Genomic DNA, 26,219 nt, shown 5'->3' with positions numbered 1-26,219 from the left:
CAAAATGCCTGACACAAACAACTTATTTTTTAAAATTTATTTAATAACCACATGATTAGAAGAAGCATTCCTTTACAGCTTTAACATACTCAATCATAATTTCCAGAGCAAAGATAAATCTCTTTCAAAAGTGGCCCTAAATTTTTAGATTCACAGTTGAATTAATACAGTTATATAGTATTGAACTGAGTATAAACCCTGTAAGACATAAAACTGAATGAGTTTTTAACCTTTAAAAATGATCTCCATTTCATTTTAAAATATACTGCTTCCTACAGAAAAACTGATTTTTAATTCTACTAATGCTTAGATGTTTGCACATGAGTCTCTAATCTCTATGTATCTTATTATTACTAGTCATACTCGGTTACACTTGATCCTTGGCACCTGAGTATGGATATAAAGTCATCAGGTAGATTTCAACTGTAATCTTTATCACCTCTACTAATTAACATGAAGTATATTTTTATGCTTCCTCCTCAAATATAACTCTTTTTTTAGTTGTGATTTTTTATTCATCTATATACCCACTTCCCAAATGGTACCCTCCCATAGTTCCCCCACCCCACTGGAACCCATATACTCTGTCATCCCTGTTACTGTCCATTGTGTTGTCAGAGCCCCCAGCCGTTCCCCAGTGCTAGGCCATCCTCTGAGTCTAGTCAGCCTATCTAGAGATCCTATCTGATCCTATCTAGGAAAATCAGCTGTTCCTCATCTAGCAGCAATAGTTGTCAATATTCCTTTAGATAACATCGAGGTCTTCAGTTCATTTTCCGAGTTCTTGCTGGGTTACTGTCTGGGAGTCTCTTCGGCCACCCTGGCCAAAAACTGAAAGGAAGGTATTTCCTGTCTGGCATTGTTTCTTGTTATATAGCCTTTAGCTATACATAGGGACTCTTAAAAAGTTATATTGACCCCTTTAATCTTTGGTTATATGTTCCTTTTGGGTGTTTAAGACCCTAGAGTTGGCCCAGATAAACCAATTTATTTTTACTGAAAAGGCCATTTGAGGATCTGTTCCTCAGGGGTCACATGGGTTTGGGAGGAGCCACTAACTCCTTTCTTTTACCTGTTCCCTCTATGTGAAGATAAGTCAAAAGTCCTACTTGACCATGGCTGGCTTTGCTTGGAAGCATGGAGGAAATGTTTCCTCTGTGATGACCATCCTTTTCTAGACTGGACACTAGTTCAAGTCCATCTGGTGGGGTCTGCATGGCCTCCTTGATCAAGAGGACAGGTGACTCACCACAGTAACAAGACATTTTGAGAGATGCTCATAGTCACCTGGAACTTAGTAACCCTAGGAGGGCAAGGAGCCAAAATTGTCCTTTATATCCCTCTGACCAGATTAGTAGAGGCCTCAAAGTATGGCTGTTAAGCATCCAAGAAAGTTGGTTCCACCAGTCTGGTACTTTTAATTACCATGTGTCATGTAGATAAAGCTTGGGCAAAGACCAAACATTCTCAGATAATCCTTGCCTAAAGAGATATTATATTCCTTGATATAGTTGTATGTATAATTTGTCAGTAGGTTGTTGGACTAATATGTTTCCCTCTGGTGTTTTAAAATAAGCAAGGCATTATTTATCCCTCATATTGTCTAACCCTTCAGCCATGGTTTCTCCATTTAAGGTGCCCACATTTTTCCCATTTCTCCTTTAATAATACCCTTCTCCTATGGTCCCACCTCTCTTGAGCTCCTTCTTTCCCTTTATCCTCTAGGTTCCTTTTATAACCTTCCTTCCCCTCTCCCCTTAAAATAACCCCATTTTTATCCATATCTCCCTTGTTAATGCCCATTTCCTACTGTTCTTCTCTTTCAGATTCTTTCTTTTCCTTTACCTCCCTGGTTCCTTTTCATTATCCCGGTTCCTGTAGTTATATCTGGATACATACTTATCAGGATTTGGTGCTAGGATCCACATATGAGGGAAAACATACAGTGCTATTTTTTCTGAGTCTGTTACTTTCCTTAGTATAAGTTTCAAGTTCCATCTATTTACCTGCAAATTTCATGAATTCATCTTTCTTTACTGCTGAGTAAAACTCTATCATATAAATGAACTACATTTTCATTATCCACTTGTCACTTGAGGGACACTTAGGCTGCTTCCACTCCTTAGTTATTGTGAAAACAGCAGCAACAAACAAGTGTCTCTGCAATAGGATGAGTTTGTTGGGTATATGCCAAGGAATGGTATAACTGGGTCAAATGGTAGGTTCATTTGTAGTTTTATAAGAGTTCTACACACTGCTTTCCATAGAGGTTGAACAAATTTGCAGTCCCACCAGCAGCAGATGAGCATTCCCCTTTCTCTACATCCTCTCCAACATTTGGTATCATTGTTCTCTTGATCTTAGCCAGTCTGACTGGGGTAAGATGAAATCTTAAAGTGGTTTTAATTTGCATTTCCCTATTTACTAGTGATATTGACCACCTTTTAAGATGCTTCTTAGCCATCTTTATTTCTTCTTTTGAGAACTCTCTGTTCAGCTCCTTAGCCCATCTTTTAATCAAGCTACTTCCTTTCTTGACTGTTTTTTGAGTTTGTTATATATTCTAGATGTTAAACCTCTGTCAGATGTGTCGCTGGTGAAGATTTTCTCCCATTCTGTGGGTTTTCTCTTCACTTCCTTGGTTGCTACTTTTGATGTACAGAAGCTTTTTAGTTTAATGAGGTTCCATTTGTTGATTCTTGACCTTGTTTCCTGAACAATTGATGTCCGGTTTAGAAAATCCTTTCCTACATCTATATCTTGTTGGTTATTGCCAATGTTTTCTTCTAACAGTTTCAGAGTTTCAGGCTTCACATGGAGGTCTTTGACCCATTTTGAATTGATGTTTGTGCAAGGTGAAAGATACAGGTTACTTTCATTCTTCTACAGATGAAGATCCAGTTTTGCCAGCACCATTTGTTGAACATGCTGTCTTTCCTCCATTGTGTGCTCTTGGCCCCTTTGTCAAATATCAGGTGGCTGAAATTGCGTGTACTTGGATTTAGATCTTCACTGATGTTCCATTGATCTATGTGTATATTTTTGCACCAGGACCATGTTGTTTTTAGGACTATAGGTCTGTAATGTGCTTTGAGATCTAGTATAGTAATACTCCCAGCATTGCTCTATGTGCTCAGGGTTGCTTTGGCTATCTGAGGTCTTTTGTGCTTCCATATGAATTTTAGGATGCTTCTTTCCAATTCTGTGAAGAATGTCATGGGGATTTTGGTTGGCATTGCATTGAATCTATAAATGACTTTTGGGAGGATGGTCATTTTCACAATATTAATTCTTCCAATCCATGAGCATGGGATGTCCTTCCATCTTCTGATGTCTTCCTCAATCTCTTTCTTTAAAGATTTAAAATTTTCATTGTAGAGCTCTTTAATGTCTTTGTTCAGGTTTATTCTGAAATATTTTGGTTTTTTTGCAGCTATTGTGAAGGGGAATGTTTCCATGTGCCCCTTTCTCTGATTGCTTGTTATTTGTACATAGAATAGCTACAGATTTTTGTAGATTAACATTGTAGCCTGCCACTTTAATGAATGTATTAATAATTTCTAGGAGTTTTCTGGTAGAATTTTTGGCATCTCTTAGATATAATATCATATTATCTGCAAAAAGGGATAATTTGATCTCTTCTTTTCTAATTATTACTCCTTTAATTTCCTGCTCTTGTCTATTGCTCTTGCAAGAGTTTCACGTACTATGTTGTAAAGGAATGGAGATAGTGGACATCCTTGTCTGGTTCCTGATTTCAATGGGAATGCTTCCAGCTTTTCTCCGTTTAGAATGATGTTGGCTGTAGGTTTGTTATACATGGCTTTAATTATGTTGAGGTATCTTCCCTCCAGTTCAATTCCCTCTAGGACTTTGAGCATAAATACATGCTGAATTTTGTCAAAGGCCTTCTCTGCAGCTATTGAGATGATCATGTGGTTCTTGTCTTTGAGCCCATTTATATGATTTATGACATTTATTGACTTACGTGTATTGAACCATCCCTGCATCTCTGGAATAAAGCCAACTTGATCATGGTGGATGATCTTTTTGATTTCTGTATTTTTTGAGAATTTTTGCATCTATGTTCATTAAGAATGTGGGGTTATAGTTTTCTTTTTTGGTTGTATCTTTACCTGGCTTTGGTATTAGAGTGATGCTGGCTTCATGGAAGGAATTTGCAAGTTCTCCCTCCATTTCCATCTTTTTTAATAAATTAAGTGGTGTTGGATACAGATCTTCCTTAAATGTCTGGTAGAATTCTGCTGTAAATACATCTGGTCCTGGACTTTTTTTAGTCAGGAGGTTTTTGTATTACTGTTTCAATTTCTTTATGTATTACAGGTCTGTTTAAGCTGTTGATCTCTTCTTGGTTTAGTTTTGGTGGTTCCCATGCTTTTAGATACCCATCCATTTCTTTTAGGTTTTCTAATTTAGTAGCATACAGGTTCTTAAAGTATTCCCTTATAATGTTCTGGAAGTTTTTGGTGTCTGTTGTGGTATAACTGGGCTAGTGGTCTATCAATCTTGTTTATCTTTTCAAAGAACCAGCTCTTAGATTTGATGATTCTTTGTATTGTTTTCTTTGTTTCTATTTCATTAATTTCTGCTATGATTTTTGTTATTTCCTCCAGTCTACTGGGTTTGGCTTTCATTTGTTGTTGCTTTTCAAGTGTCTCGAGTTGCAACATTAAGTCATTTATTTGTGTTCTTACTGATTTTTTAATGAATGCACTTAAAGCTATAAACTTCCCTCTAAGTACCGCTTTCAGTGTGTCCCAGAGGTTTTGTTGTGCTGTATTGTCCTTTTCATTTAATTCCAGGAATACTCTTATTTCTTTCTTAATTTCTCCTTTGACTCATTCATCATTCAGGAGTGTGTTGTTTAATCTCCATGTGTTCAAGTGGTTACTGGGGTTTCTTCCGGTGTTGATTTTAAGCTTTATCGCATTGTGGTCTGACAGAATGCATGGAATTCGTTCAATCTTTTTGTATTTGTTGAGGTTGTTTTGTGCCCCAGTATATGGTCCGTTTTGGAGGAGGTTCCATGAGGTGCTGAATAGAAATATATTCTTTGATGCTTGGATGGAATATTTGGTAGATATCTGTTAGGTCCATTTGATATATGGTATTGTTTAGCTCAGATGTCTCTCTGTTAATTCTCTGTCCTGTTGACCTATCTAATGGAGACAATGGGGTATTGAGTCCACTACTGTTAATGAGTTGGGATTAATTTGGGTCTTAAAGTCCTGTAGTCCTGTTTTTATCTGGGTGCACCAGAGATTGGTGAATAAATGTTCAAGACTGTAGTATCCTCTTGGTTTACTGTTCCTTTAGTTTTCGTTTAAAGTCTATTTTATCAGATATTATAACTGCAATGCCTGTTTTTTTCTTAGTACCATTCGTTTGGTATATTTTTTTCCATCCTTTCACCTTAAGGTAGTACCTAAGGTAGTACCTATCCTTGAAAGTGAGATGAGTTTCTTGCAGACAACAAAAAGATGGGTTTTGTTTCCTAATTCATTCAACTAGTCTTTGTCTTTCGACTAGGGAGTTCAGTCCATTGATATTTAAAGTTACTAATGAAAGATGTGTATTAAATCCCATAATTTTTATTTCTGTTCACATTCTTGATATTGCTGTGTATTTCCGCAGTTAAACCTTAATTGAATTTCTTTCCTTAACCCCTTGGGTATAGTCGTTCCTTTCTTCAGCTCTTTGTATTGCTTCAAGAACTCTATGAAGGACTGGTTTTGTGGACATGAATTCCTTCAGCCTATTGATGTCATGGAAGATTTTTTCTTTCCCCTCCAACTATAATGGACATTTTGACTGGGTAAACTAATCTGGGTTGGCATCTGTGGTCATTTAGAATTGGGAATACTTTGGTCCAGGCTTTTCCGGCTTTCATAGTTTGCACTGAAAAGTCAGCTGTAATCCTGATGGATTTTCCTATATATGTGACTTGTTTTTCTTTTGCAGCTTTCAGTATTCTCTCTTTGAGCTATGTTTAATGTTTTTACTATGATGTGCCGTGGAGAGTTTCTTTTCTGGTCCTGTCTATTTGGTGTTCTATTTGCTTCTTATATTTTCCAGCCTCAGGCATTCTTTCTTTAATTTTGGGGTCATTTTCTTCTACAATCCTGTTGAAGATCTGGTCCATACCATTATCCTGAAATTCTCCTACTTCCTGTATGCCTGATTCATAAGTTTGGTCTTTTTATGGTGTCACACAATTCTTGCATATTTTATTCTTGTTTTTTTCTTAAATTTTTCATAATCTTTGCTTGAGTGGTCTAATTTGTTCACTTTATCTTCCAGTCTTTATATTGTTTTCCATTTCATTCTTCCTATTGGTGAGGCTTTCTCCTGTCATTTCTAATTGGCTTACTGTGTTTCACTTCCTTCTTCATTTCAGCCTGAGTATTCTTCAATATTTCTAACTCTTTTCTGAATTCATTCAGAAGTTTATCCCTATCTTCCTTCACTTTTTTGATTTCCATGTTTCTGTTTTCTTTAAATTCACTGAATTCTTTTATCATGTTTATAATTGTTCTTTTGAGTTCTGTGTCCTGTGTTATCTCTAGGTGGTTTTCACTGGACTCCTCTGGAGGAGTATTGGTACTTGGGGGGATGTATTATTTTGTATGTTATTATTTTTTCTCTGTGACTTTGACATGTGAATTTCTTTTGTAGTTTCTGATTCTTGTGTGAGACTTGAGCCTTCCTTTGTTGAGTTAAAACTGCTTCTTTTTGTAAACTTTATGTGTCTTTGTGGTTTTCTTTTTGGTCATGAAAAGCTGGTTCCTCTAGGCTTCAGGTTCTGTCTTTTGTTTTTATATTGGAGTGGCCAGGTTGCTTTCTTCGGGAGTTCCCACAGAGGCCCAAGTCAGATGAGGATCAGATGCTCTCAGGCTTTTTCCTAAGGTCTGGATCCCTCCAGGAAAGATGATGCCTTCAGGAATTTGGGGGGGTGGGCTGGCCTGGGAGCAGGGCCCAGGAAAGATGCTGGTGTCAGGAGGGATGCAAAGGGAGATGGCATGGGAAGAAGCCCCAAGGGCTCCTGGGGACTACTGGGAGGAACTGGGTTGGTCTGAATGCAAAGGATCAGGAAGCAGTGGTGGCTCTGGGCCACAAGGTCAACCCAGGTTTCTGGGGTGCCAAGATAAGAAATAGGCCAGTACCCAGGCTAGGAGGAGAGTCAGGTTGGGAGAACTGGGAGGGTGAATGAGGCTGGGGGGTGGTCAAGGCATGGTGTGCACCACTGGACTTACCCAGGAAAGGTTAGGCTTACCCAGGACTCCAGATGCTGTGCAGCCCAGGGAAATCCATTTATGACTATTTTAAGGTATTCATAGTAATCCTTTAACTTCCGTATACAATGATAATTTGAAAGAATAATTTCAGTTGTTAAGAATAGTTGAATGCATGACTTTGTAAAAAGGATTTATTATAGTTTAAATGTGCATGTGTGTGTGACTTTTTGTGGATATGTGCATATGAGTTCAGTTGCCTGCTGAGACCAGAAGAGGGTGTTAGGTTCCCTGAAATTGGAGTCAACGATGATTGTGAGCCACAGGGTATAAGTGCTGGAAATGGATCTCGGTTTGGAGAAGAACAAGAACAGTATTGCTCTCAGCCATTGAGCCATCACTCCAGATCCATCACACACACACACACACACACACACACACACACACACACACACACACACGCACATACGTGCATGCACTCACACAGTTGTATTTGGAAATGAGATGGAAACTATTTTGTTTCATTTTCACCATTCTATTTTTTTTAATCTTCTCCTCCTAGAACTTCTGTTTATGACAGCTATCTGACTAAATATCTTCTTGGGAATAATACTTGAAATTGCCCATTGCATCCATCTCACCCTGACCTACTCTTGGCTGAATGCTTCATGACATTCCCTCTCAACTGTTTCAGTGTATGCCACTGCTCCCTGATTATCTTTGTTGAAATGAAAGGTGACTCTGCTCCCCACCTGAAGGATCTTATCTGGGTCACTGTTGTCATGCTGTAGAACTCTTTGGGGGAAGTGGTCTCTTTATTCACAGTCTAGTCCTGCATTCCTCCTTCATTCCTTAGCATTGTCTTTTCCCTTTGAATTCTCCAAACCAGTTTCGAACTCTTCACCCTCATATATCATGATTCGTTTTCATTCAGAACTTATACTGTTTCCTCTGTCCTTAATGGAGTCCATGTCTAGAACATGTTCTTTTCTTGGTCTGCAATTATTTTCTTTTAATGGGTAATTGCGTTTTTTTCCTTAAAATCATATATTTAGCTGTGAGTTGAAGCTCATTAAAAGGCTATGAAATCAATTTACTGGGTCGAGTTTAGTGTGTGTTCGTGTGTGTGTGTGTGTGTGTGTGTGTGTGTGTGTGTCTATTCTAGTTTAGAAGGTGAAATGTTGGGTGTTTTTTGTCTTAGTTGTGGTTTGAAAAATTTGAAGCCCATTAGCCATTGTTTAAAGCAGCCATTTCAAATACCATTTTTTTTCTGTGAAAACTTTTCTCCACTCCCTAGGAAAAATCAGTAACTTACTTTTCTGTATCCATACCTATAAATCTATGTGTTAGAGTAATTGTCATTTGAAATAAACACAATAATATCTGTCTAGATATCTATACCACATTACATGAGGAAAATTTTGTTTACGGGTCTCTTTCTTACATACCATGTGAGTTCTGAAGTATAGGAATCTGCCTTAATCTTATTAAACCCAGCAGCTTACATCCTGGCATTTGGATTCAGTGCAGATATGCAAGGAATCTTTTCATGAATGAACAGATCCATGTATAAGACAAATGTATCAAAACCAGATTAAGTTGCTTTGCTAATTGGAAAGATTTTTTTAAAGCAACTTAAATCTTGTATGTATGTGGGGGTATGGCTTATATGCAAATACATATTTTGTGTTTGTTTCTGCATGTGTTCTCTAGGATCTATGATGTCTTCAGCCACTGGTAGCTGGCTAGATTTTTAGTACCAGACATGAATTCTCTCCATTAAAGAGCCCTTAAGTCCAATTAGACTTCTGCTGGTTATCTCCCAGATCAAAGTGCCATCACTGCACTATTAAGGATGCAATATTAGGGATATTTGTTGGGATGGCAATTGTGATTCATAAGCTTTACAGCTGAGTTGGACTGTTGATGGCTTTTTCCCATGGCAGATTACATAGCATGTTTGTTTGATATTATAAAAGCTTGTCCTTTTATAATAGGGAGGAAGAATCCAGGTCAATTCCAGCTCAGTTCTTCTAAGTCCTGTGTCCAACGTGTGTGGTATATTCAACAATAGGGTCTTACCCTGATGCTCTAGCAGGCAACCAAGAGCAATTGCAATTAACCTTATTATTTGGGGAGTCTCGGAGACTACCCTAGCTGACAAATGGAAGGGTGGTTCCCATGCTTGGCACTGGGCTTTTGTTAGATAGCATTCAGCTATCTATAGACTGTCAGACAGACAGACAGACAGACAGACAGACACACACACACACACACACACACACATTCAAATACACACATAAATTTTAAACAAGCTTATAAAATAATGTTTCCCTACCCTTCTTTAGAAATTCTTAGTTATTAATTTCTCTTTCCTCCCTCTCCCTCTGTACTACCCTCTATCCCCTTCTCCAATTAAAGCCCTCCCTCTATATTTCCCCTTCCCCCTACTATCCTATTTTCTGCTACTCCTCCCCCTGCCATTGGCCTTTTCTACTTTCCTGGTTTCTGTCTTTACTTCAGATTATATACTCACATCTAAAGATTTGGAGCTAGGAACCATAAGTGCAGTATTTCTCTTTCTGGATCTGGGTTACCTCACTCAGTATAATTTTTCCAGTTCCACACATTTACGTGAAAATTTTATGATTTAGTTTTTCTTTACAACTGAATAGAGCTCCATTGTGTGTATGTACCACATTTTCATCATCCATTCATCAACTGAGGGACATTTAGGTTGTTTCCATCTCCTAGCTGTTGTAAAAAGAGCAGCAACAAACATGGTTAAGCATCTCTGTAGTAGGCTATCGTGTCCTTTGGGTATATGCCAAGTACTGCTCTGGCTGGGTCATGTGGTAGATCTATTTTAGCTTTTGGAGAATTCTCCACACTGTTTTCCATAGTGGCTGCAATCCCACCAGCATAATTTAGAACTCAACAGTGAATGAGAGTTCCCTTTTCTTGCCAGCATTTGTTGTCAGTTGTTTTCTTGATCTTAGACATTCTGAATGGAATAAGATGAAATCTTAAAGTAGTTTTGATTTGCATTTCCCTAATGGCTAAAGCTAGTGAACACTTTAAAAAATATTCTTAGTCATTTTTATTTCTTCTTTTGAGAACTCTTTGTTCTGATTCCTAGCCCATTTTTAATCAGGTCATTTGTTTTCTTGATTGTTTTTTGAGGTTTTTGTATATTCTGGAAATTAAGCTTTTATCAGATGTATAGCTGGTGAAGATTCTCTCCCACTCTGTGGGCTTCCTCTTCAATCCATTGCTTGTTTTTTGCTTTTTAGTTTAATGAGGTTTCATTTGTTAGTTGCTGGCCTTAATTTCTAGTGAATGGAGACTGATGTATTAAGCCTGTTCCATCACCTATACCTTGTAGGATGCTGCTTATGTTTGTTCTAACAATTCTGTCATTTCAGGCTTCACACTGAGGTCTTTGATCCATTTGGAATTGATTTTGGGGTTGAAAGATGGGTCTAATTTCACTCTTGTAGATGCAGACATCCAATTTTCCTAGCACAAGTTGTTGAAGATGCTGTCTTTCCTCCAGTGTGTATTTTTGGCATCTTTGTCAAATATCAGATGGCTATTATGTGTGCACATGTTTGAGTCTTTTATTTTGTTCCATTTATCTACATGTCTGTTTTTGTGCCAATATCATGCTGTTTTTATGACTATGTCTTTGTAATATAGTTTGAAATCTTGTATGGTAATCCCTCCAACATGATCATTTCACTCAAGATTGCTTTAACTTTGGAGCCTTTTGTTCTTCTGTAAAAAATTTAGGGCCTCTCATCATGGCTCTCCTCCATATTGGACTCTTATCTCTCTGGAATCTGGAAAGGCTGTGTTGACATTCAGTAACATGGCTGTGGACTTCTCAAAGGAGGAGAGGGAATTCCTAGACCTGCTCACAGGGCTTTGTACAGCAACCTGATGGTGGAGAATTACAGCTGTCTTGTTTTTGTTGATTCTGTCTATGAAGCTAAGTGATGCATCAGTGCTATTTTGATGAATAGTAGTAGACAGAAGATTGAGTCTGGGAGTCAGCTTGCAGTGCTTCTGAAGGAAAGCTTAGTTTAGCCTCTATTCCAAAACCATGTTGCCCTGCCTTGTTTAGGTAAGGAAGTAAGGCAGCTACATTCCCAAGAATGTAGTAGAAATTCTCAATCTTGTTGGCAGGGCAGGCCACGTGAACTCAGGAAAGCAGAAACTGCTATGGGGTCTCCACATTGCACTTTCTTCCTGCGCACCTGTTGTGATGGCAGACAGTAGACCAGCCTATTTTGTTTTCTGTCGTGCTTCTTCCTCTTGTTGTTGGCAGATAAGGTGGATTTTCAGTGAACTGAAAGGAAGTTTCTTGAAAGAAAGAGAAGACTGTTCATGTATTGCCTGCAAAGGAAACTCACAGAAGGAGGAGAGAGATGGCTCCTTTTCAGGATCCATTGACAGTCAAGGATGTGTCCATAGACTTCTCCCAGGAAGAGTGGGAATGCCTAGGCTCTGCTCAGAGGGCTTTGTACAGGGGGTTGATGTTTGAGAACTACAGCAATCTGGTGTCTGTAGGTCTTGCTGTGTGTAAGTCTGTTCTGATCTCCTGTCTGGAGCAAAGAAAAGAGCCCAGGAATGTGAATAGAGTGGAGGCTGTAGCCAAACAGGGTCAGCACAGAAGTTATGATCCAGAGGGGACCCTGGTACTCCATCTCACACCGGAAGCAGGACTTGGTGATGTGTAAGGGTCTCCTGCATGGTGTTGAACGTGTGATGGGATCACAGAGCAGCTGAGACTTGACACCCTGAGAGACCAAGAAAGGCCATTGGTGAAAGTGCAGCCTCAGTTGCAGTGAAGACCCCAGGATTGAAGGGGTCATGGAGAGAATCCAAGGCTTTGCACCCAAAGACACCCCAGAAAATGCCATTGGTGAGGATGCAGCTTCGGTTTCAGTGGAGACCCCAACTTTTTGGAGATACCAGGATAACCACCAAGGGCAGCAGCAGGTGTGGAATGGAGCCTGGGTCTGTGAGACAAGCTGTGTGTGCTGTGGACAGCAAGAGAAGTGGAGCTGCTGAAACCCTTTGGAGACCAGAAGATCGTGAGTGAATCCCAGATGTCCAGCCTTGAGCTACTTGCCTGGACTTAGGTTTTGCTTAGGTGTACCTGAATCTTCCCTTTGGAAATAAGACAGTTCAGGATTTTACAGGAGCCCCCAGTTAAGAGACTGTTAAAAGAGACTATGAACTTTTAAATGTTTAGATTTTTTTAAGGGTTATGAGGCTTTTAAGGTTGCACTGTCTTATATTGTGATATTAATGTTAACATATTGTGGGGACAAGAAATGGAAAGGTTATGGTTTAATAGTGATGTGTCTGTGTGTCAAGTTGAAAAGGGGTCAATTGTGCTGGATAGTTTTAGTGTCGACTTGACATATCTGGGTTGAGGGAGCCTCAGTTGGGGAATTGCTTCCATTGGACTGGTCTATGACCATATCTGTGGGGCATCTCCTTGATTACTGAATGGTGGGGAAGGGTACAACCCACTGTGAATGGTGCCACCCCTGGGCAGGTGGGCCTATGTTGTATAAGGAAGCAGGTTGGGCAGGGACCAGGGGAGCAAGCCAGTGCTCCAGCTCCTGCTTCCAGGTTCCTGCCCTGAGTTCCTACCTTGGACTCCCTGAGTAGCTGTGACCTGGGAGATTTAAGCTAAATAAAAATAAACCCTTTCCTCCCCCCATCAAAAAAAATTAGGATGTCTTTTACTATTTTTGTGAAGAAAGTCATGGGAATTTTGATTAGTAGTGTGTATGTAAATTGTTTTTTGTAGAATTGTCATTTTTATAATGTTAATTCTAGCAGTTCCTGAGCATGAGGTCTTTCCATCTCTAGTGTCTCCCTCAACCTCTTCTTCAGAGATTTAAAGTTTTCATTGAAGATTCTTTTACTTGTTTTGTTAGGTTTACTTCTAGGTTTTTTGTTTCATTTTTTTGGCTATTGTAAATGGGAGTATTTCCATGATATCTTTCCCAACCTGCTTGTTTTTGGTATGTGGAAAGGCCACTGAGTTTTCTACATATGAGTTTTATACAACTGCCATGCCTGGCTTATAGTATTTTGTCAAAATGTTTAATAATCTTATTGTTACTGGGACTTGTGCTCAGCATAAATGCACAGTTTTTAGCCTTGACAAGACTAATCCTATTCCCCTGCCATTTTAGCTGTTAAGTCCAAGCTCCTCGGTGTTGGCCTGGTCTTTGGGCCGAGGACACAGCCTGTCCCTGAACTTCAGAGCTACAGGCAGGCCTCACATTCTTTCTTCTTTCTTGGTCTGTTTCTGGCTATGCCTCAGGGAACAAGATGGATTTAAATTACTAAATGAGCTTGCCTTTTGTCTTGTTCATCTCACATTGTTATTCAATTAAAAAAAAATCTGATGATGCTGCCTCCCTCAGAAAGGCCACATCAAAAGGTAGAGTTCACCAAAAATAATACACACTTTTTCCAAAGACACAAACAGTTCCTTGAAAAGGATGTCATGCTGTAATTTATTTTGTGAATTCTATAAACCACAGAACATTTACTTACACCAAAAGTCTGACCTTTATTTTTACTTCTTTTTATGTCTACAAATTTCTCTATTTTCTTCTTTCGAGAAGACATATAAAGGCTAATGTTTCTCTCTCTCTCTCTCTCTCTCTCTCTCTCTGTGTGTGTGTGTGTGTTTGTGTATGTGTGTGCATCATTTTATTAGAATTCTGAATTTAATTTTTAGCCAGAGTCCTTTGACTTCATGTAATAATATTTAATGGAATGCAATCACTTGTACAAAGACCAAAGACAGACCCATTTTAAGCGTTACAAAAAGAATATTCTGTGCTCTTCGGGTGAGGGGAAATGCAATATGTGTACTAAGCTCCACATTGCACCCCACTGAAAGCAGAGAAATCCTACAGATGATTGGATGGTAGTAAAATCTCTGTAGGGATTTTTTTGGATAAGCGAAGTAATAACAAGAAATGGGCACGTAATTAAGTTTGCAAAGTTCGCATGTCACAGGCATCTCATCCCACTGGAGGGAGAACTTACGTAGACTTTTTTTGTGTTATTAACCTATTTAAACAACAAAAAAAATCTGTTTTCCAAATTCTCTGAGCAATTCTCTGCTATTTCAGTTGTAGGCAGGTTCTACTTCTTTGTGTCTTGCTTTCTGTTTGCTACAGCAATGTTTTACAGTCACCAGGTTGCTATAGAAATGAAAATAAACAAAGATTTGGAAAGATCATTGTCCCTGGAGCTTGCTGTGCTCCTCCTGCCCTCCATCCTCTGCATACGCTCTCCTCCTTGGTGATCTGTTTGTTCCTCACTTAAGGAAGCAAGGTTGAAATTTTATGTTCTAATTTCCGTAAATTTTTTTCCAGACACTTCTTAAATTTTTTAGTCCCCTTTAAAACTAAATTGGGCTGAAATGATTTTAAAATGAAAAGAGGTAAAGGTAAGAAATAAAAAGAAGAAAAATGAAGTAATAAGGAATAAGAGAGCTAGACATAAGAGAATATATACTTATAGCTTTCTATGGAGATGTGAACTAACATCTCGCTGCGGGCATCTGCTGCAACCAGAGGGGAACACATATTTGCTCCAGCAATTAATGACATTCTTCAAGGTGTTCAGAAAAAAATTAACAGCTCTAGTGCATGATGCTGGAGAAGACCCTTGGTCCCCCACCCCCTCATGGCCCAACATTCATGTCTGAGGACTCCGGCTTCTTTTAGATAACTTGTGGCAGAGAGAGAGTTGAACCCCCGATGCTTTCCAGTCTTTGCCATTATAGATTTGAAGACCTGATTTAGGTATGCTTGTAAAACTATGTATGTAAGACCATCTGTAAGTTACTGGGCCCACATTTAGTATCATAACAAAATACTTCTTGAGAACCACTGTTGTGAAATTATTGCCACATTTTTGGCATATTGAACTACATGGTATTTATATACTTTTGTTCAATAATGGCTGCAAAGGGACATATAATATAAAGATATGTTTATACATACATGTGTATTGAAATATATTACATTCTGTATTTCTCAGTAAAAGAATGTTTATTTCCATATTAACTCTTAGATGACTTCTGAAAGCTCAAAACTCATCATGTCTAAAATTTCTAATTCTGGTGTGCTGATTTTTCTAGGTCAAACACCAATACAATTTTTAACAAAAGCAAAACCTTATCACTGTGTGTATATATGCTAATCAGACAAGAATTTCTTTACCCATAGACAAGCAGTCTTACAATTTTGCTGAGCTTGCTATGTTTTAGTGTAGAACTTTGTATCGTGAGCTACCATTATTTTATATCCATAGTAATACTAATTATGCTATTGTAAATATAATGCCATGCTCTCTGGTGATATCCTAGAACCAAGAAGAGATACTGTTGAGAAAGTTTTATTTCTCACCCCTCTGTTCAGAGGAACATTGAGTAATATATCTGAATTAGTTCAGAGGTACATTAAATAATATCTCTAAATTAGTCATAACATTACTGGCTACATGACACATTTTAGGCAAAAAAATTTTCCTTAAGTCATCTCAAGTATTATCTTTTAAATCAATGAGTTTAAAAATTAGACATTGGAATTTTAATGTACTAAGGCAATATAAATGTATTAAATGTCATATTGAAAACTGTGATTAAAAGAATGAACTTTTTAAACTATAATATATATTGAATGTATAAGAACACACACAGATATTTCTAATGAGAACTTTTAATTACCATGTGCTATGTAAATAAAGGTTGAGCAAAAACCACATGTTCTCAGATTAACCTTGACTAGACATATATTTTGTTCCTTGAACTAGTTGTATGTGTAATTTGTCAATAAGTTGTTGGGCTAATATGGTTCCCTCTGATTTTTTTAAATTAACTAGGCATTATTTATCTCTCTCACTGTCTAACCCTTCCACCATGGTTTCCCCATTTAAAGTGCCCCCATTTTTCCCATTTCTCCTTTAATCATACCCTTTTCCTATGGTCCCACCTCTTTTGAACTCCTTCTTTCCCTTTATCCCCAAGGTTCCTTGTGTAAACCCCATCCCATTAACATAACCCCATTTTTATCCATATCTCCCTTAGTAACACCTGTTTCCTACTGTTCTTCTTTCTCAGGTTCTTTCTTTTCCTTTATCTCCCTGGTTCCTTTTCATTATCCTGGTTCCTATAGTTATGTCTGGATATATACTCACTTATAAAGATTTGGTGCTAGGATCCACATATGAGGCTCCCAGACAGTAACCCAGCATGGGACTGGGATAATGAACAGCAAAACCCAATCTTAACTAAAAGAATGTTGGCAACTGATTGCTGCTAGATGAGAAAGAGCTGATCTTCCTAAAACAAGGAACTCTTGATAGGCTGACTAGACTCAGCAGATGGACTTCCACTGGGGAATGGCTGCGGACACTGACAACACAGTGGACAGTAATAGGGATGACAGAGTATATGGGCTCCAGTGGGGGAGGAGAGACTATGGGAGGGTGCCATTTGGGATGCGGGTATAAAGATGAGTAAGACTGGGATGTTCTGTATGAAAAAAAATTAATAAAATAAGATTAAAAAAGAAATAATGTATAAAATGTGATAATTTGGGTAATGCACAATGAATTGTGAAGTTAATATTCATTTGGAGTTCACTATATATCAAATATTGTGTATAAGGTCTTATATTAATTCTACATATTCTCATAATAAAGTAAGCAATATTATTATTATCAGTTTCATAATAAACCAAGGCAAGATCAAACACATGCTCAGCAGATTGGCTGTAGATCAGTTGATACAATAAACTATAATGGGCTGATGCTCATTGGTTAATAAAGCACTTGCTGTGAAAACAAGAGGGTCTGAATTCAAATCCCCAGCACCCAGATAAAAACTAGGGACAGCCACATGTGCCACTAACCTAGCCTCAGCATTTTGGGACAGAGACAGATGGAGCCCTGGAACTTATTTGCAGCCAGATTATCCCAGTCAGAGAACTCCAGACTGAGTGAGAGACCATCTAAAAAATCAGTCACATATACACTCATGGGTGTGTACACCTGGCATGCATGTATGCATATGCTGTTCCCACAACACCACACACACACACACACACACACACACACACACACACGCATACACATGGCAGAAAGTATGTTGATATATAGCATCTTTGACTTTGTGAACTGTACATAGTAGAATCCGTACTAAGTAATTAAACAGAAAATTGTTCTCTCTTAATGTTTAAATGTCTGCCTGGAAAGGACTTCTCATTAATGATCCTGAAAATGATGAACTCTCAGCTGATGATCCCTTTTTTAATAATGATATCTGAGTGTTTTTTTTTTGATTCCTATTTAAGCTGTACCATACAAAAGTATAGTACTTTTCAAGTGAAGCATTTTTTGTACATATACTTCCATTATTAGTTAAATAACTACTAGACTATAAATGCCACTAAAAAAAACAGAAGATGGCACTGAGATAAATTTGGAAGTCAATGGACAAAACTATAAAAACATAAGTGGGAATTCATTTTAAGTAGAATTATGGGGACAAAAAGAGACAATCTCTGTAGACACAGGAAAGAAAAATAAAACACTATGCTCTCTAGAGAGATGGAAGTCACATTCCACGCCTGTCCTAACTTTTGAAGTGCATTTTCTCACCGTATTCCTCATCAGTATAATTAGGGATAAAATGAGCTTAATGAGCAGCTACATTTTCTGACAGTTATCGTTCCTAATTTGACTTTGTAAAGAGCTTTATAAATCAGATTTTTGCACTAAAAGCCAAAGTTGCTATACAATGAACTAACAAGACAAGAGCTGTTTCAGATAGATTTGTGAAATGTTCTGCCCGAAGAAGAGTGTGGGACAAAGGAAAACCGAGCTGAAAAAAATCAAGAAAAAAAAAAGCCCACCCAAACCCCCCAAACAGAGGGAGTATCATTTGAGAGTCTGTTCAGCAACTATTTGCTCAATATTCACCGTGTCCTAAGTAAGCCTCAGTGGAATGAGAATTCCCTGGGGGAGATCACAGTGAGTGAAGAAATCCAAAAGTAAACAGTGAATATCATTAAAAAATAAATTAATCATGTCATTTTGGAAGATAAATGTAGTGGAAGGAAAAGCAGAACAAAACAGCGTGAGAAGCAAAGTGCAGGAAACAGTGTCTGCACCATCTCGCAGTGTCAGTGGACAGAATCCCCAGGACTTCATAGCAAGCAGCCTTACCATCTTTGAATGGATAGATTAAAAAGGAATTTACATACAGTGGAATATTATTTACTCTTAAAAAAGAAATTTGGCAAGGTCGAGGAGGTGGTTCATTAGGTAAAGTACTTGCTTCACAAACATGAGGAACTGAATTTCAATTCCCAGAGTCCACATAAAAGCCAGATCAGATGCACAGGGCTAGTGTCTGTAATTCCAGCCCAGAGCTTCCACCAGGAGATGGGAGGGAGAGATAATAGAAACCTAGAAAGGATGTGGGCCAACAAGCGTGGTATATACAGCAGAAAAAAGGAGACCATGCCTCAGACAAGGCTGGAGTTGAAGACTGACCCCAGAGCTTGTTCTGTGACCTCCACATATGTGCCTTGGCATGCTCATATGTGACATGTATTAACTTTGAGGACAACACAGTGAAATACACAAGACACAGAAGTACAAATAGCAAAATTTTACAGAGATGAGGTGTTGAAGATGGTTCAATAATCAGAACAGAGAGTATAGAGATGATTATCAAGACCTGGGGAGAGAAGGAAGTAAGGTGTTACTTAAAGAATAAAGTTTCAGCTATGCAAAATGAGTAACTTCTGAAGATCTGTTGTTCAATGCTGTGCCTACAAATAACAAAGTGCGGTTCAATTTTCATTGAGAATGTGACTGTCATGATAAATACTCTTGACACAATACAAAGAAAGAAAAGGAAAGAAGAATGGGGGTGAGGGAGGAAGAAAATCAGAGGGGCTGAAGAGATGGCTCAGCAGTTAAGAGCACTGGATATTCTTACAGAGGACCCAGGTTCAATTCCCAGCACACACATGGCAGCTAGCAACCATCTGGTAAATCCAGTTCCAAGGGATTTGACACTCTCCTCTGACCTCCACGGGCATTGCACGACACAGGTGCATTTGCCTGCATGCAGGCAATACATTCATACACATAAAAATAATAAAATATTAAAAGAAAGTAAATCAGAGCACTGATCTTACCCTAAACAAATTGTTATAATCATAGACAGCAAAGTGGAATGGTCATCACAATGGAGACGAGGGGGGGAAATTTATTAAGTAATTGTTTGTATCACATAGAATTAATTGGGGAAGAGGAAAAACTTTTTGGAGTTGAATGATTGTTGCATAACAATGAATGTTTTATTGCCACTGGACTGTATACTATAAAATAGTCAAATGATGTGTTGTATTATGTGCATTCACAAAAATAAAAGTGTAGATTGTTAAAACACTCTTTTGTCCAGAGTGAGTTCAGCATATTTGTGATTAGAGTCTTGGCAACAAGTGAAGGCACAGAGTGAGAGCAGTGCTGGGCAGCTACACCGTCCAAGGCCGTGTGGACCATTAACCTTGCTGTACCCCAGTGGAGATGGTGGGGATCTGATCAAATATGCATCCTGGCTGCCTGCTGTCCGCAAGAGGCAAGGGGAAGCACACCTGCTGCACTGTAGCTCTATCTGGGAGACTATGTGGCTGCCACCAGCCAGGGCAAGAGTTGGGGAGGTGTTGGGGTGTGGTAAGTTTCTGGATGTATTTTCAAAGTGCAGATAAAAAGACTGTTTATCAGTGGGAGAGTGAAAAAGAGAGAGCTGTATGTACAAACCGAGAGAACAAAAGAAAGGAGAACAGTAAAAGAAACCATCCATGTGTGCTGCATGGTATGTGTGCTGTGTGGTTTGTGAGTTGTGTGTGTATGTTGGGCTTGGGTTGTGGGTGTGCATGCTGAGTGTGAATGTGTTGGGTGTGTATGTTGGGGTATGCTTAGTGGGTGTGTTTTGAGAGGTTGTGCAAGTGTGCTGGAGTGTGCTTGTTTGAAGGTGTTGGGAATGGATGTATGTTGGGCATGTAGATGTTGTGTGTGTGTGTGTGTGTGTGTGTGTGTGTGTGTGTGTGCAGGGAGGTATTGGGTGTGTGTGTGCGTGTGTGTGGGCTAGTGGGTGTGTACATTGGGTGTGTGAGGAGATGTGTGATGAAGGCTAGAGGAGCAGGGCTTAAGTCAAAACCAGTGTGACTAAGGGTGAACAGTGACTCTGCTAGGTGTGCCTAGGACTGCCAGCACTGGTGTCCCCCACAGATGGCCCTTGGTTGCATCTCTTCAACACTTTCACGGTGGTCCAGCAGTGGCATGGATGCTGGGATGGCCAAGCAGCTGTCTGGATCTGCTGCTCTTTGCCACTTCCGACTGTCATGATGAGTTGTCCTCAGCAGCATTATCCCTTGTCCTTCCTGTATACATATGTCAGTAGATGAAAATGTGCATGATGTTATGTGTTCTTTTCTTTGTTAGAAAGACTTAAAATAACAGAAACCCTTATAACATCTGAAAATGCATAATTTATAATCTGATGCTTTTAGGCCATGACCTACAATTAGACATAAAGAGAAATGTAGGCATGGTGTTTCACCCACAGTTCACAGAACTGTGATTAAATACGCCATTATAAGTGGGGCATTGCCTTAGGTGATGTTACTCAGACTATAGCACAGCCACTCCAGTCTTTCCGGTCTCCCCTCTCATTCACAGTGAAATCCAAAGCACTTGCAGTGAACTCCAAGGCCCGCATGTCGTGGCTTCATTGCAGGTGTCTTCTATTTTCAGCACTGTGTGTCAGCCACCTGAGTACCTCAAGGTCCCTCCCACTCCAGGGTGTTTGCCCCACTCTCCCATCTGACAGCTGCTCTTCCTCCATAACTAGCTGCTCATGACCTGCCTCACTTGATGCACTGTCCCTACCTTGGAGTAGCAGTTTCTGCGGATCCATATCGCAACCTCATCAATCACTCCTGTGCCTTTCTGCATAATGTATGATTCACTTTAATTCTCACTGCATGCTTGCTTCTCCAAACACTCTTCTCTATGAAGATGTAAAGTCTGTGAAGGCAGATCAAGGGCTGTCTGTGAACCCTGAGATCAATGGCCACTGGTTAAAAAAATGGTAAGTGAAAAAATGAATGGGTTGAAGTTGTGATGTTTCTGTGCAATTGCCCTTGGAAGAACTTAGGTGAGAGACACAGACCATGTGTCCAGACACTAAACACAATACAGAGAAGAGAATCCCACTGGGGGTGTCATCCCATGAGACTGGAGCAATGGATTCAGAGGACTGATACTCAAATTTGTCCTCTGACTTCCACATGTACACCCTGATATTTGTATACTTTCATTCACACACATACATATACCCACATGCACACACACACACACGCACACACATACACACACGCACACATTTTGTGTCTAGGCTGTGGAGCTGCCCTGTGTCTTCCTTATAGCCAGACCACCTCTCCTTGCTGGCCTCTGTCTTCCTTATAGCCAGACCACCTCTCCTTGCTGCTCTCTTCTAACACTGAGCTTGTCAAATGAGTAGGTGGTATCTCACTGTTCACTCAGCACATGCCACTGTGAGTCATCGTAGATCATTAGTGAGGTTCAGCTTAAGGATAGCACTTCACTTGACTCAATGTCAGTTTAGGCAGTGGTTTGGCCATTGACTAGAGAGGAACTCATTCCAGATATCTGACTCAAATGCGGAAGTTCATATTTTGAATCCGTTGCTTAAATCTCGTGGAAAGGTTTCTAAAATGGGATTCTTATTTCTGTACGGTGTTTAGCATCTAGACACATGTTCTGCGTCTCCTATACTGAAAATGTACTCACACTTGCGTGGGCTTTCCCCAGAGACATATATAAAGGGAAGAGGAAGGCTGCTCTTTGAGCACAGAGAATCAGCAGTGGTCAGGTGAAGGTGAAAGAAATATATGCCGTCAATCCTGCTTTGACCAGCTGCAAGATCAGGCCTAGCTGAAGGAAGTAGATATCTGGTTGTCTGGGCTTGGGGCCAAACCCCACCTTCCACAGTCTCTGCTTCTTGGTCTGGCCAGGTGTAAGCTAGCATCTTCCAGCTCCAGCCACCACGGGTTCCTGCAATAATGGATAATACCTTCCAACTGTGAGCCAAGAAAAACCCCTCCTCCTTTAAGCTGCTTAGCTACTTAGCTAAAGCAATGAGAAAACTAAAATGGTCTACATAGCGAGTTCCTGGCTAGCATGGAGAAAGGCAATTAAGGTGTTTAGATATAATCTGGTGGTCTTTGCTGATGGACTTGTCTTTAATTTCTTGTTCTCAGTTCCACCTTGTACTGTATCTGTTCCCAGTGGGTGGAGGGGGTGCCTCTTATCTCTTCTCTGGTCCTCTATAACATGCCCAGGGCAGGAGCTATCTGTTTAGTTCATTTTCCTAGTTTGCTCCCAATTTTGCTGTACTCAAAATTTGTTTTAAAAAAATTTGTTTGCTGATAATATTCCCATTGTTTTATTGGTAACATTTTTAGCTGATATTCACTTTTTATCTTGAAATAATTCTGAAATTATAGTTTTCAAAAAAAATTAGAGTTGTTATATGCATCACCCATTATTCCCTGTTTGGAAATAGTATAGAATCTGAGAATTTTTCTACCTTCCATTACTTTTGACTTATTCAAATGAGAGTTCTATTTCCTTAAATTTCTCAACATTTATTAGTAGACAGTTTCTACAATAAGGAAAAATCTGTTTCCTCTTCTTTCTATTTATTCAGTTACTTATTATACTATAAGCTTGTGATTACTTATATGATTCCACAGGTTATAATTCAATTTTAGCATTACTCCTTTTGTTCCTGGAATTATTCCAGTTTCAGACATCCAGAGCTCTTCTGCATTGGTCCATATGCCCTGTGGACATGTCCTTAGCCCCTTCTGAGCATTTCCTTGCTTTTGGTCATCACACAGTTTTCACATTCACCTCATACTTGGGGTGATATTGTCCTGGTGTTAATAATATCTTCAAGAATTGCTGTGTTCTTTTATCAGAGGTTACTATTTGAACACAATCTGCACAGTGACTGGTCCTTGTCACTGGGGGGGTGGGCATCATGGTTATTGGGAAATGTGTGATAGCGAAAGCAAACGTGCTTGCTATCTTTAACAAGAAAATCCAATTCTTGGGATAAAACATTAAATGTGTGCATTTGAGGAATTTGGTCAAGGAAAATGACACTGTTTTCCTACTCATAAGAGTTTTTCAATCTTTCACACATGGTCTTAGTCCATTACGTGTTGATATAACAGAACATCAGAAGCTAGATATTTGTTACAAGACTTAAATTTATTTAACAAATTATTCTGGAGGCTAGAAAGACCAAGACTATGGTGCTAGTGTTTGTTGTGGGCCTCAATATTGTTATTACATGGTAGAAGCAGGTACAGAACAGAGAAAAAATCTTGGTGTACTCATCCTTATGTCAGGAGCTCGCTCCCATGGTGATGGCAATGATCTATAATGTAGCAATGTCAATTAAATTTCAACATGAATTTTGGAAAGGATATTCAAACCATAGTGAGACCACAGATATTTTGAATAATGGAAATTCAGTGTTATAAATAGAAGAATTCAAAGACTTCTATGATTTTTTTTTTTTTTTTGGTGTTTTTGAGACATAAAGCTGTAGCCCCAGCTGTCCTGGAACTCACTATGTAGACCAGGCTGGCCTTGAACTCACAGAGATCCGCCTGCCTCTGCCTCCCAGGTGCTGGGATTAAAGGTGTGTGCCACCAGTTACCAAAATAAAGAGACCTGGGAACTATTAGTTCTATCAGTTTATCAGATATGTAGGCAAGAAATAGTTTTATGTCAACAACAGGACAATAAATAAGACTCAGTTTGAGACTGAACAATCTTTAAACCAAAGGAGTGTTTGCAACAAAGACAATGCATTTGAGTTCAAGTGGATGAACATTACCAATGTTACTATTTATAAGCATCTATTGAGATACGATTTTTTTTGTTTGATAGAATATTTGCAGTACATTTTGCAGCATAGCATCATAGAGATCTATTGTAATCATGCACAGTAAATTCATTTGGCAGCCACCACTTGGAAAAGATTCTAAGAATGTATCATTTTAATTGGAAGGATAATGTGGTGCTCTAGTTTCCTTTCAGTTTCTGTGACAAACACCATGACCAAAAGCACCTTGGAGAAGAAAGGTTTTGCTTCATTGCACACTTCCAGGTCATAATCCATCACTGGAGATGCCAGGAAGGAATTTAAGGCAGGAAACTAAAGGCAGGACAGCTTGCAATTCCATGCAGCATCACCTCTGACCGGGGAATTCACTGGCAGCCATAACAGCCAGCAGGAAACATGGGGGATGCTGCTTCCTAACTGGCTTACTCATGCTCAGCTATCTTTCTCATACAGCCCAGGACCACCTGCCTAGAGATGGTGCCATCCAGTGTGGACTGGGCCATCCTGCATCAATTAATAATCAAGGCAATCCCCTACAGACCTGTCCATAGACCAGTCTAATCTAGCAATTCCTCAATCAAAGGCTTTCCTCTCAGATAACTGACTCTATGTTGTGTCAAGTTGACAATTACAGCTAACTAGGTTTTATTTCCAAGAATTTTCTTAATTTTGGAGTGAATTTGCATATATGAGATTGTGTCCCCAGAGGTGGAGTTTGGTGAAATCTTTGTAAGACTGTTAATCCCAGGTTTGTGAATTCAGGAATGACCCTCACAGCAGATGCGTTGCTTGCCTCAGAAAGAAACCAAATAATTTTTCCCTATAGAGTATCTAGTACTTAGCAAACTAAAGATAGTATCTTGAGAATATATTCTTGAGTCTTTGAGAAAATTTGTTCTAATGGCTCACCAAAACATGAACATTTCATTCGTGAGTAAAGGTTAATGATTATGTATAATGCTCTCATAAAAACTAAAACGTCAGACTTGATGCTGTTGGGAAAGAATTTAATGTATTTAATGTATCTCTTCAGATAATATAACTGTACTAAAGATTTTTTGCTGAAGAAAAGCATAAGTTATACATAGTAAATAATGTTTTATTTTTGCTTAGTTTCATTAACAAGTAGTTCAGATTTATATGGTTTCCCAGCTGTTGAAAAACTATTGTTCATACACACACACACACACACACACACACACACACACACACACATGTATGTCAGCTTAGTGAATGACAGTTTATAATAGCAAAGGAGTTATTAGAAAAAATTGAATTAATTTATATCTCTAGACAAGTTGTATTTAATTATATATTTTATAAATTCAACTTCTTGTTTATGACATACAATCAATTTCCTTTATGTAAAATTAATACATGGACATAGTAGAAAATCTGGGAAAATCAAACGAAAATCAGGAAACTAATCATTCTGCTTTCTGCTACCAAAGGCTCACTCTTATAGTGCTTGTCTTAGTTATTTCATAAACAGACAGTAGAGGTCTTACTATTAAAGTTCATGATCGTGTGCAGTTTACCCATTTTATTAAACAGTTTGAAATTTGAGTTTTTATGATGCACACTGAGCTTAAGGCCGACATAAAAATTCTCTTCTGAAGTCCTGTGGCACCCATTAGTCATTCTCTCTAAAACTAGCAGGGATGAGAAGAGCCAGGGAGCTCGGAGGATCTGAGAGGTGAGTGCTGATGTGCGTGAGTAGGGCCAGGAGGGCCTCTGCCAGGGATGAGGCTGCCACATTCCTGGTGTGTCTGACCTTGGACTCACTTAACATTATAATCTGGATTCTATTAAGGGAATTTCATGTTTTTCCTTTGCAAGAGTCACCCCCTACCATGACAAATATTTTAAAAAATAATTTTTAAGTTGTAAAAGCA

General features: G+C 38.9%; 1 protein-coding gene across 1 annotated transcript in view; it reads left to right on the top strand.

Annotated features, from left to right (window-relative positions):
• The window catches only part of Hdac9 (histone deacetylase 9), an 897,356-nt gene that overhangs the window by 753,213 nt on the left and 117,924 nt on the right, over positions 1-26,219 (top strand). The gene's annotated exons all lie outside the window — the stretch shown is intronic.

This window comes from Nannospalax galili, unplaced genomic scaffold, assembly GCF_000622305.1.
Source record: "Nannospalax galili isolate Female #2095 unplaced genomic scaffold, S.galili_v1.0 scaffold450, whole genome shotgun sequence".
NCBI classification, from domain to species: domain Eukaryota; kingdom Metazoa; phylum Chordata; class Mammalia; order Rodentia; family Spalacidae; genus Nannospalax; species Nannospalax galili.
Note: the sequence above shows the minus strand (reverse complement) of the source record. Positions and strands in the feature narration are given on the sequence as shown.